The sequence below is a fragment of the Amblyomma mixtum genome, chromosome 1 (genome assembly GCF_055824585.1).
Source record: "Amblyomma mixtum isolate Tamu chromosome 1, ASM5582458v1, whole genome shotgun sequence".
Classification (NCBI taxonomy): domain Eukaryota; kingdom Metazoa; phylum Arthropoda; class Arachnida; order Ixodida; family Ixodidae; genus Amblyomma; species Amblyomma mixtum.
In genome coordinates, this window is record NC_143012.1 from 108662147 (window position 1) to 108674397 (window position 12251).

At 48.3% G+C, this 12251-nt stretch overlaps 1 pseudogene; it reads right to left on the reverse strand.

Annotated features, from left to right (window-relative positions):
- Positions 1-11068: 11068 nt before the first annotated feature.
- Positions 11069-11713, reverse strand: LOC149367489 (uncharacterized; annotated as a pseudogene).
- Positions 11714-12251: the final 538 nt, after the last annotated feature.

The following is a 12251-nucleotide window of genomic DNA, read 5'->3' on the forward strand; positions in this document are numbered from 1 at the left end:
CTGGTCCTTAAGGGTAACGGAGTGGATTCCAAGAGAAGGCAGGCGTAGCAGGAAGCAGCAAAATGTTCCATGGGCGAAGGTTTGCACGAACACGGTGGACATAGCTGGCGAAGGACAGGGTTAATTGGAGAACATGGGAGAGGCCTTTGCCTTGCAGTGGGCGTAGTCAGGCTGATCATGATACTTGCAGAAGAGCTTGCTCATGTTAAGATTTTCATTTGGTAAATATGTGCTTGTTTTACATGCACACAGCTTTTGAAAGGACTAGCATAGTGATAATTGTATTGGGCTTCATAAAATTGTAGCTCTGAATGAAGGTTTGCAATGAAAGGTGTCTGCACTTGGTCACAATATAGGTACACACTAGTGGCGACATGACACACACGATCAGTACATTCTAGTTGTATTCTTTCTTTTTTTTCATGGGGTTATATGCAGGATAGTATGAAAAGGGCATTGGAATTGACTCTTACTTGCATTATTTTCATTCATGTTTGCAGGCACCCGGTGAAATGCACTCATAGCCAAAGCTCCTTCACTCAGCCGAGCAAGCTACGGCATCATCCAGCATCTTAGTTTCTTTTGAGCGCTTACAGCTCACTGCGGTGGATTTGGTAGATGGGTTTACTTTGCTTTTGGCAGTGTTCTTGGCATTTAATGTCAAGTACACCCCAAAAACAAAGCGGGCTTGTCTGCTGCTTGAGACACTAATGGGGCTTGATCCTAGCGAGCGCCTCCCGAGCGTGTTTTGGGCAGCCACAGCAATCACAGCAATGACTTGAGAAATAAAAGTTATCAGTGTTGTACATTTGTGTCATTATTTCTTGAACCATTGTTATTCCCAACGCAGACAGAGCACCATACTAATGTGCAAACTGTAGTGTAGCCATAAAGTAGTATGAACAAAAATTATTCTACTCAAAGATTATAATCCCTTTTGCTCATTACTCTTTTGTAGATGTAGCGCAGGTGGATCCTGCAAAACATATGACCAACTTGCTCTGAAGAATATGCGAAATAAGAAAATTAGTACGATACATTGAAAACACGTGAAACTCCTTTTGAAGGAGTAAAATAAGATCTGGGCTGATACTCCTTGAAGGAGTATAGTCACTCTAACAAACGGAGTCCTGGAACTCTACCTGAAAGAGTAGTAGGATGCTGTTTCAATGTGGTAGCTTTACTCCCTTGGAGGAGTGCCTGTACTCTATTGCAGGAGTAGTACAGTACTCCTTGAGTAGGTGTTGGATCACTCTTTGTCCAGAGGGAGTAATTTTATTCTGGAAAAAGGAGTGGAATATGGGACAAGCGAATACTCCTTCAAAGTGTGTTCTGGGCACTCCTCTGCACTCCTTTAGTTCTAAGAGTGCACTAGCAAACCACCGGCAGATGAACAATGGTCCGCGCACTGAATTCGTCATCGCTGTCGGCACACGGTGGTGGCCGCTGACTGCAGCACACGCAGTCTTCATTCTACGAGCTTGGGATGAGGAGCGATCGGGATCCCTTGTGCGCCCGGTGCCGCTCAGTCCACAGCCTTTGCAGATAGTGGCTGTGGCCAGTCCAGTATGCAGATAAGAAGTCAGTGTTGCGACAAGTGCGACCGTAGCAGCGGATTAATTCCTCGCTAATCACCTGGGGATTGGTGGCGGCAAGATCGATGAAAGCAATGTTATCAGTGGCTGCCACTGGAGTTACACCGGCCAGGTGGCCAAATTTTGGCGCTCTTCGGTGTATGTTTATATCTGAAATATCATCATGATGATCAACCTGGCAATATCCACTGCAGGTCAAAGGCCTCTCCCATGTCTTTCCAATTAACCCTGTCCTTTGCCACCGTATTCCCGCAAACGTAATCTCATCCACCCACATTTCTCCCGCGCCCTGCTACGCTTGCCTTCTGTTGGAATCCACCTGTTACCGTCCAGGACCGGCGGTTGTATGGTCTTCGCATTCCATGCCCTGCCGAAGCCCATTGCTTCCTGCTGATTTCGACTAGGATGTGATTAATCCGCTTTTTTTCCTTTGCCCAACCTGCCCGCTTCCGGTCTCTTAATATTACACCTGTCATTTTTCTTTCTATAGCTCGCTTTGTTTTGCTTTAGTTAAGCTGAACCCTTTTCATTGGCCTTCACACTTCTGCCCATCGACCATGCTTTGAAGTTAATCAGCTGAGTGACATAGCAAGTGAATGTTATCAGCGAATCGCAGATTACTAGACTATTTTCCTTAACTCTTATCCCCCACTTTTCCCAATCCGTACCTCTGGATACCTTTTCAAAAGAGGCGTTGCATAGTAATACTGACGAGATTCTGTCCGCCTGCCTGACATCCTTAATATCGTAATTTTAATGCCCAAGTGTCCCATCCAATTTTTGTCATGGCATCGTGATGCCCCCGAGAGTCAAATGCCATGCATTTTCAAGAACATGTTTTAAGGCGGAAGCCTTTAATGTCTCATCGTTGTAAGCAGCAGTTGTCGACAGAAAATGTCACGCTTTTCAATTGGTGGAAACGGTCGTGACGTCAGAGTGCGCGAATTTCAAACGGGGCCAATTGTACTTTGGCTAGTAACCATGCAACCAATTGAAGGGATCGTATAGTGATGCTCCAAGTAAGTGGGACTGAGCTTAGTTAATTGCTTAATTACCCAATTAGCCTAATTAGCTTTACTAGTCAGGCCATATAAATAAATAAAACCGATTAAGAAATTGGTCGAGCTCAGGAATCGAACCCCGGTCTTCGGCGTGAGAGACGAGCATCTATCCACTCCGCCATGCCAGCTCGATGGTTTGGAATGAACAAAGGCGCGTCTAGTGAATACGGTGTCTTCACTCACTCTCATCCTCCTCCATTCCCTTCCGGCGAGGTTTAGGTGTCCACCGACAAATGAGAGACAGATACATTTCTTTTCCTCAAAAACCAATTTACGGACGAGCGAGGCGTAGAACCGAATGGGCGATGGCGTTCTATGGACTCCTTGGCAGCGTTGCAGGACGCTGTCGCGTTCCACTCTTAGGGGCGAAGCTTAACATCTTAACCACACATCAGTGACCACACTTTAGGTCAAAAAAGTGCCCCCCCCCCTGAATTTTGTGACACAGTTACTGCGTAATTTCCTTTCCTCAAATACAATTTTCATTTTCTTCATTACGGCTCCTCTTTATCTTCTTTCACTCCCACTTCCTCCTTTCCTCTACGGTGCGGTTCAGGTGTCCACCGAGATGACAGAGAATTACTGCGCCATTTCCTTTCCTCAAAAAGCGTTGTGTTCAAAGGGCAAGGCATCGCGCCGAACGGGTGGTGGCGTTCCGTGGACTCCCTGGCAACGCTACAACGCGCTGTCGCGTTCCACTCCAAAGGCGAAGCTTAAGCGTCATTAATTAGCAGTTAATTAGTATTCAGGCATTAATCAGTAATTAACCATTAATTAGTGATTTGTCATCACTTAGTAATTAGTACTCAATTACATGTGACGCCACCAGTGCCACAGAAACTGCGAAGGTGGTGCGGAAAACGCTTCCGCCTCTACCCACTTTAGACAGTCAAAGTGCCCCCTGAATTTTTTTATATAAAACGGCCTACTACAGGACTGGTTGCTAGCATTTGGAACAAGAGAGATGTTTTGTCTATACTGGGTGTTGAAATGTTATATTAACGCGACAGCGTTAAGGGGCTCCGTGTCGCAGAAAAGCCGCTGTCGGCGGCGTTGGCCGCGAGTGAAAAGTCCTAGAAGCATTAATGAATAAAACCAGGTGGGAAATTGATCGTGTTGGGGAACCGAACCAGGGCCTCCGGAGTGCGAGACGAGCACGCTAACCACTCCGCCACGCCAGCTCTGTGGTTTGGATTGAACAAAGGCTCGTGTGGTGAATACGGTGTTGTCGTATAACGGTGCTTTAAAGACATGTACTGTGGTGTATACTAGCAAATATGCGCACAGAAATTACAGAGGTCGCACTTAAGCGACGTAAAGTACGTTTCCGCTACTTTTATTCTTAACTTGGCGCGCACGTAGCGCTATCTTGCGGCGCCCACTAAAACATCTCCTCCCATCCACATAACTGCAGCGTAAAAAATGACGAGCACAAAGGAAGAAACACCTACGACACGGACAAACGCGTTGTCCGTGTCGTAGGTGTGTCCGTGTCGTAGGTGTAGTTGGTTACTACACCGTGTCGTAGGTGTAACAACCAACTTGCCCAAAATCTCGTTATACTAAAGCCTATCTCATCTCGCAATGTACGCCACTGCCCCAGCAGATAGCGCGCGACGGGAGCGCCTCTCGCTTGTCTCGTCCGGGCCCAGTGGGGGAGAGGGGAGGATGCAGGAATCACGCGGTGAGCGGCGAACAACGCAGCGCACATCCAAGGCCCGTTCACCACGAAGCTTGCGGCTTGCTTGCTGCCCATTCGTTCGGCGCGGAAGCTATGCTGGCGTTCGTAGCATCGGGTTTGTTGAGAGGTCTCCTAGAGACTCTGAGCGATTTCTCCAACGGGCAAGGCTTCGCGCCGAATGGGTAATGGCGTTCCGCAGACTCCCTGGCAGGCTGCGGCACGCTGTCGCGTTCCACTCTTAAAGGCAAGGCTTAAGCGTCAGCCAACTATTATTAGGAAAGCAATACTACGCCAGGTCTAACCGCTCGTCGCGTGGTCCGTGGACCCCCCTGCTCCTCGAGGAGCCGCCGCCGCGCCTAACAGATGGTGTGACGTCAGCCTCTCCGTTGCTATGGCGACGCGTTACGTCAGCTTGGTCTCTCCACCGCAGCCAGGAGGAGCCGGTCGTGCCGAGCTCCTCGAGGAGTCTCGCCATGGAAGTCACTGACGAAGAGTCTATATCTGAATTTAGTTGCTCTACGGCTTCTGAACAGTTTAACTCTAAGGCGACAGCCAAGCAAGATAGGAAGAATGCAAGAAAGAGGTTACAACGTGCCCAAGAAACGGAAGAACAACGAGAAGAACGACTGCGGAAGCGACGAGAAGCCGAAGCAGCTAAACGAGCTGTATCGAGCCCAGAAGCTGGGATTAGGCAAGCTAAACGGAATGAAGCCAAGCGGAACAACGTTCCCCATAAACAGAGGAACAACGAGAAGAACATTTGCGAAAACGACGAGAATCAGAAGCAGCTTAGCAAGGTAAGCTTTTGCAACCAACCAGGAATAACCAGAGCACAGCAATTTTTTTAACTGTGCATGAATTTGGAAAAATTACTGCACGACACGACGCAAAACAGCGCAAGCTTCCCAAGTACACAGAATGGAAGACGAGATACTGGCGCTAACAACTGGTTTTATTGTTAACAAAACTCGATAAATATACAGGTATCAGGAAGTATGTTTTTGATACTTGCTGTATATTGTTCACTGTTCTTTATCTGTTTCTTCATGAGATTGTGTTTTTCAGCATAAATGTGGTTTGCGTAAAATTATTCACATGTTAACTATTGCCAACTTGTCTGGGGTACAACTAGATTCTCTAATCTACAAAAAATTTGTCATGCAGAAGCGATACCTACGTCATGTGTACAACGCTGGTTATAATGCAACAACTGCAGGTTTTTTTCATAGAGCGCATGTCATTACGGCTCATAAACTATATCTCTACCGTCTGAGTACTAGATTTTATATGAAGTAAGATATAACATACATAACCTTGCTACTCTGGCATATTTAGAAAAGAATGAACAATATTATGCTACAAGACATGGAGAATGCTGGAAAATCGTTGCACCCCGTTTGAACTCTGGCATGGAACGCCTATGTTATTCTTTACCATCACTGTGAAACCATTATCTGTCTACTAACTGATTTATTTATTTGCTCCACTGCTAAGCTTCGCTCTATGTTTACTGAGGATGAATAACTGATTTTACTTATTCTGGGATTTCATTTTTCGGACCACTCTGTTTTGCTTCTGTTCTGCACGGATCAAGTGTTTCCATTTTCTTTTGTTTGACTGTATGAATTGATTGCTGTTGACCAAACACTTCTCATTCAGTGGGGCGACGGACTCGTCAAGCCCCCTATTGACGGCTTTTTTCCGTCGTCCTCCATCTGTGTACTGTACATGGTGGAAATAAATTCTTCTTCTTCTTATTTGTCACCGAAATTTTGGGCAGTATTCACGCTTTCATAATTAAGTCCTTGGATTTTTATAAATAAAACACACATAGTGGATGTAACTGCAATACAAGTAATTGATATAAATTATCACAAGGGCATCCTGGAAACAACTGAACGTTTATTCACGACGCAGTACAGATATACGAGGTCTGTCAGAAAAGTATCCGACCTTTGGCCGTTGAAAAAAAACTTGCATAACTGGAGCGTTGCAAACCAAGTCATCTTTAAAGTAGTCTACTTGGGACTCCACACACTTCTCCCAACGGTGCTGCCATTGTGGGAAGTATTCCGAAAAGGCCCTTTTCGGAATGGAGTTTAGCTCAGCTGTCGTTGCAGCCATAAAGTTCTTCCTTGTCTGAAATCGCGCTCCTTTCAATGGCATTTTGATTTTGGGAACCAGGCAGAAATCGCAGGGGCCATATCAGGACAGTAAGGAGTCTGTTGAACTACAGGAGTCTGGTTTTTCACCAAAAAATCTGATTCGAGTGCGAGGAATGTGCCGGAGCATTGGCGCGATGGGTGCGCCAATTTCCTGTTGACCTCAGCTCCGGGTTTTTGCGCCGCACAGCATCACGTAGGCAACGGAGGACATCCCTGTAGTATTCTTTGGTCATTGTTTGACCCTGTAGAGTGCGTACTCTTGGTCTGCCACACAGAGGGTGTCAAAGAAAGCAGTCAGCATCACTTTCACATTGCTGTGCAATTGGCGGGCCTTCTTAAGTCTTGGTGACGTGGAATGCTTCCACTCTGACGACTGGGATCTGGTTTCCGGGTCGTACCTGTACACCCAAGACTCGTCACTAGTGATTATGATATTGATGAAGTCGTGGTCACTGTTTGCGGAATCCAGCATGTCCTGTAAGACTTCAACACGAAGCTGCTTTTGCTCCACCGTGAGCAGCTTCGGCACGAATTTCGCCGCAACTCTCTCCATGGCCAAATCTTCGGTGATAATGGAATGTGCGGAGAAATTGCTCATGTCCAGCTCTTCCTCAATTTCTCGGAAAGTCACGCGACAGTCCCGCATCACCATAGCGTTCAGTTCGGCAATGACCTGGTCATTTTGGCATGTTGATGGCCGATTGGAGCGTGGGTCGTTCTCCACCGATGTGCGGCCATCTTTCAAACAATTGTAGCACTGCTTAAACTGTGTGCTGCTCATAGCATCTTCACCGAAAGCCGTCTGAACATTTCGAATGGTTTCCACTCGGCTGTCGCCAAGTTTATGGCAAAATTTGTTGCAGTAGCGCTGCTCCTTTCACTCCGCCATTTTCCTTGCAATAAAAAACCGACGAGAGCACTGCCCACTTCCTCACTCAAACGCTGCTTCCCAGCGACTGACGCTATCGGCAGGCGGGAAAAAATTCATGCATGCGCATGAAGGTTCAAGGTCGCCTGATGCAAGCGCGCTTGTCTCATATCCATAAGGTGTTCGCAAAAAAAAAATAAAGTCGGATACTTTTCTAACAGACTTCGTATATATCGCCGACAGTGACGTCATGCACTCAAAAGGCGGGCAATGCTTCCGTGACTGATAACGCGACCACGCGCTATAACAGTTCCCTCCTTTCCACAACCAAAAAAGTTTATTTCGGGAAGTCACCATGCTTGAAACGATCTGAAGGTTTTCGTGCACGAGAGCTTCGCTGAAGTGGTTGTTTTTCCGCTGTTGTGACTGGCGGAAGTGCCGTCTCGGCAGCTCGTGGAGACTTGAAACTCAGGTCTGCCGCAGGAACCACCGATTCTATTTCAGGCGTTGCACCCGTCGCGTCTTGTACTGGCTTTGTGTTTGGCGGTGCAGTCACAAGCTCTTCCGGGACATTCGCGGTTAACGGCACTTCCGCGGGGACGTCAGTGCATGGCGATGGTCGTTGCTCCGGCAGCACTGGGCGCGCAGGACTCGAGATGGGATCTGCATGCCGAGGACGCAAGTGATCGGCGTGCACAAAGCGAAGCTGGTTCCACACTGTCACCACGTAGGTCACCGCACTCACCACTTGACACACGATGCCTTCTTCCCACGATACACGCTCACCACGCACTGATTTCACGAACACAGGGTCCCCACATCAAACACTCGCTCAGTCCCTCGCGTCACAGCACGCTGTTCCTTCAAATGTGCCTGCTTATTTTGCATAGCATTGTGAAAGTCTGGTTTGAGTAGCGACAGCTTTGTGCGGGGATGGCGCTTCAAGTACAGCTCGGCGGGTGTGCGGACAGTCACGCTGCTTGGAGTGTTTCGGTAGCTCATTAGGAAACTGCCAAGTCCCTCCTGGAGCGAACAGGGCACACCAGAAACCTCACATTCTAGCACCTGCTTGAGCAATGCTTTCTTTAGCGTTTGCACTGCGCGTTCCGCAGTGCCGTTTGACACAGCATGGTAAGGAGGAGAACGGATGTGCTTGATTCCATTCCGAGACAAGAATTCGGCAAACTCCGAGGACGTAAACTGGGGACCGTTATCGCTGACTAGGACATCAGGCAAGCCGTACGCTGCAAACATACTGCGGAGTTTGTCAATAGTTTTCGAGGTGGATGTTGAGGACATCAGGCACGCTTCGACCCACTTGGAAAATGCATCCACTAAGACAAGAAACACGTGAGAGCCTTTGGAGGCAAAATCTACATGCACGCGGCACCAACACTTTGCCGGATAGTTCCACGGCTGCAGTGGTACAGGCTGAGTGGCGGGTTGAACCGCCTGGCAGATTTTACAATTTGCTACGTGCTGCTCGATGGCCAGATCAATGCCAGGCCACCAAACAAAACTCCTAGCCAGCATCTTCATGCGACTGGCGCCTGGATGCTCCTCATGCAGCAAGCTCATCACGTGATCCCTCATTTCTTCCGGAATTACCACTCTAGCACCCCAGGTTACACAACCCTGTTCCAGTGAAAGTTCATCGCGACGCCTGTAATAGGCTCCAAGTTGTTCTGCACACTGCCTAGGCCAACCGTTCAGGGTGAACTCTGTTACACGAGACAAAGCCCAGTTTCGCCTTGTCGCTTTAGCAATGTCAGCGGCCGTTATCGGCAGGCATTGGAACACTGCGAGACACTCCCTTGGAACTTCCTCAGCTTTGACTGACAGTGGTAATCTGGAAAGTGCGTCGGCCACTTGTACATCTTTCCCCCGGCGGCACTTCTATGCTGCCAGTATCATAGCCCATCGCTGCATTCGCGCTGCGGCTAACGTAGGCGTTGGCTTCTCCTGCCCTAAAATGCCGAGTAGTGGTTGGCGGTCTGTGCAGAACGTGAAAATCCTACCGTACAGGTAGCGATGAATTCTTTTAAGCCCAAAGATCAAAGCTAATGCTTCGCGCTCGCTCTGCGCGTACTTTTGATCTACTGCTGTGAGCGTTCTGGACGCGAATGCTATCGGCCTTTCATCGCCGGCAGCCGTTTCATGGAAGACAACCGCCCCCAAGTCATACGCTGACGCGTCACAAAGCATCGCTATCGGCTTATCTACATCTTAGAACGTCAGTACCTGGCTGCTAGCGAGCAGCTCTTTTGTTGCGGTAAAAGCCTGACGACATTCCTCTGTCCATGACCATTTTTGACATTTCCTTAATAGCCGATACAGCGGCTCTACGACGGTGGAACCATTTTTACGGAATTTAGAATAGAAGTTCAGCATCCCTAAGTAAGCCCTTAGTTCTGTCACTGTGGTGGGTTCCGGTGCCTCCAAAATTGCCGTCTTCTTTGCGTCTGTGGGATAAATTCCCTCTGAGTTTACCGTGTGGCCCAAGTATGTCACGGCATTTTGAAAGAAACGGCACTTCGCTATTTTCAGCGTGATACCGTGCTCTTGCAACCTATCCGGGACACGTTCAAGGGTTTTTTGGCAGTCCGCCGTGTTGGACCCCGCCACGATTACATCATCAATGTAGCATCCGACGTGCGGAATGTCTTTCAAAACCACGTCCATCATGGATTGAAAAATCGCTGGTGCACTGGCCACACCATAGGGAAGGCGCTGAAACTCGAAAAGACCCAAGCTGGTATTAATGGTCAAAAGTGGTCGTGCCTCCGGTTTAAGAGGAACCTGCTGATACGCGGTAGATAGCTCAAGGACACAAAACACCTTGCCTCCTGCGATTTGCGAATACAGATCCTCTGGCCTGGGTAAGGGATAATGATCGGTTTTCATGACCGGGTTCACGGTCATTTTGTAATCGCCACACAATCTTAGACTGCCGTCTTGTTTCGGAACAATAACTAACGGCGTTGCCCAGTCACTATGCGCGACTTGGCGAAGAATTCCTTTTTCCACCATGCTGTTCAGCTGGTCTGTTACCTTCTCTCGAAGAGCGAAAGGAACGGGTCTTGCGCGGCAGAAAACTGGAGCGCAGCCAGTTCGCAACACTACCTGCGCCTCAAACTTCTGTATGGTACCTAGGGCGACGGTAAAAACGGAAGGATACTTCTTCTCCAGTGCTCGCACCCCATCTTCAGAAGTAATTTGACCAATTTCAGGCCAGTCGAGCTTTGGGTATTCCAACCAATTTCGCCCCAGGAGCGCTGGAAGTTTCCTTCCGTTATTCTTGACAATTATCAATGGTAAACTGGCTCTTTGGTTCTTGCACCGAACAGATACCTCACACTGCCCCTTAAGACGCATTTGTTCTCCAGTGTACGTGCGGAGAGACATTTTAGAGGGTTGGCACTTTACATGCGGAAAGAGAGACTCGTATACACTCTCAGCGATAATTGTGACAGCCGCCCCGGTGTCAGTCGGTGTCAGTCAGTCTTTCCCTTCAACTTGCACATTCCCTTCGTAACCTAAATGGTTGGAGTTTATGAAATGATAGATTTCCTGCTCATCGTCTTCGTCAGAACACTCTAGGGCATTCGTTCTCCGGTAACGACTTTCCCCGTTCGGACACATTTTTTTCAGGTGTCCTTCTCTTGAGCATTTCCGCAAAGTTTTTGTACCAACACGCGTCAGACGAATGTCCTTTGCCACACCTTCCGCATTTCTCTCTTCTGACCTTGGTCGCGTTTCACTTCTTTAGACCTCCCTAGCGAACGTATGCTAACCACGTTTAGCGACGCCTCTTGGTCTCTCGCTTGCATTAGCGCCGTGTTCCGTTCCGCTAGTTCTCTATCGAGTGCGACCTTGCAGGCGTCTTCAAACGTCAGGTTTTCCACGGCGAATAAGGCACGCTAACTCTCTTCATTGCGTATGCCTGCAACTAGCCGGTCGCGAAGGGCATCTTGCAATAATTCGCCGTATTCGCACTTCCTCGCCAAATGCTTCGACTCGACTATGAAGTCTTCCACGGTTTCATGCTCATTCTGAGCACGCCGGTTAAATTTACAGCGTTCCGCTATCACTGAGCTCTTGGGGCTGTAATGGTCTTTCAACAACTTGGAAACCTCGGCGTAAGGCTTCTCGCTTGGCGACGCCGGCACAACCAAGCTCTTCAAGACTTCGCACGCTTACGGTCCGATTACTGCTAAAAATACTGGTAACTTCTTTTCGTCGGTTATGTCGTTCGCCAATATGAACTGCTCAAATCTTCCGAGGTATGATTCAATGTTCTCTGTTTTGGGGTCGAACTCTGCTATCCTTCCTACGCGTGACATTCCGTAGTCGAAAAGAAAACGCAGTACTCATCAGCTCGGCTCCTTCCTTTGCGTAGTCCGCTTTGGTCGGCGCTTCTCCGTCCTTTTTCAGTGGTCGTTTGACGCTGCCACCCGTCGGTAATCCCAGGCGTCGGTCAGTGGTCAGGAACGATGTCCCGGAGTACGTACTTCGCTAACGGCTTCGAGTGCCAGACGAAAGCTGCTCTTGCCGTTCTTTAACGTGCCTGCACTGCCGACCCGGCGCCTGTTGCTGCATGCCTACGCGGGACGTAGACACCCTCGTCGCCAAATGATATAACTTATCACAAGGGAATCCTGGAAACAACTGAACGTTTATTCACGACGCAGTACAGATATATATATATATATCGCCGACAGTGACGTCATGCACTCAAAAGGCGGGCAATGCTTCCGCGACTGATAACGCGACCATGCGCTATAACAGTAATAAAACTGATATTAGCACGACGGCACATCAAAGACATTTCAATTTTAGCACAACAGCAGTTCAACAACATTTTATGATGTTATAATGTTA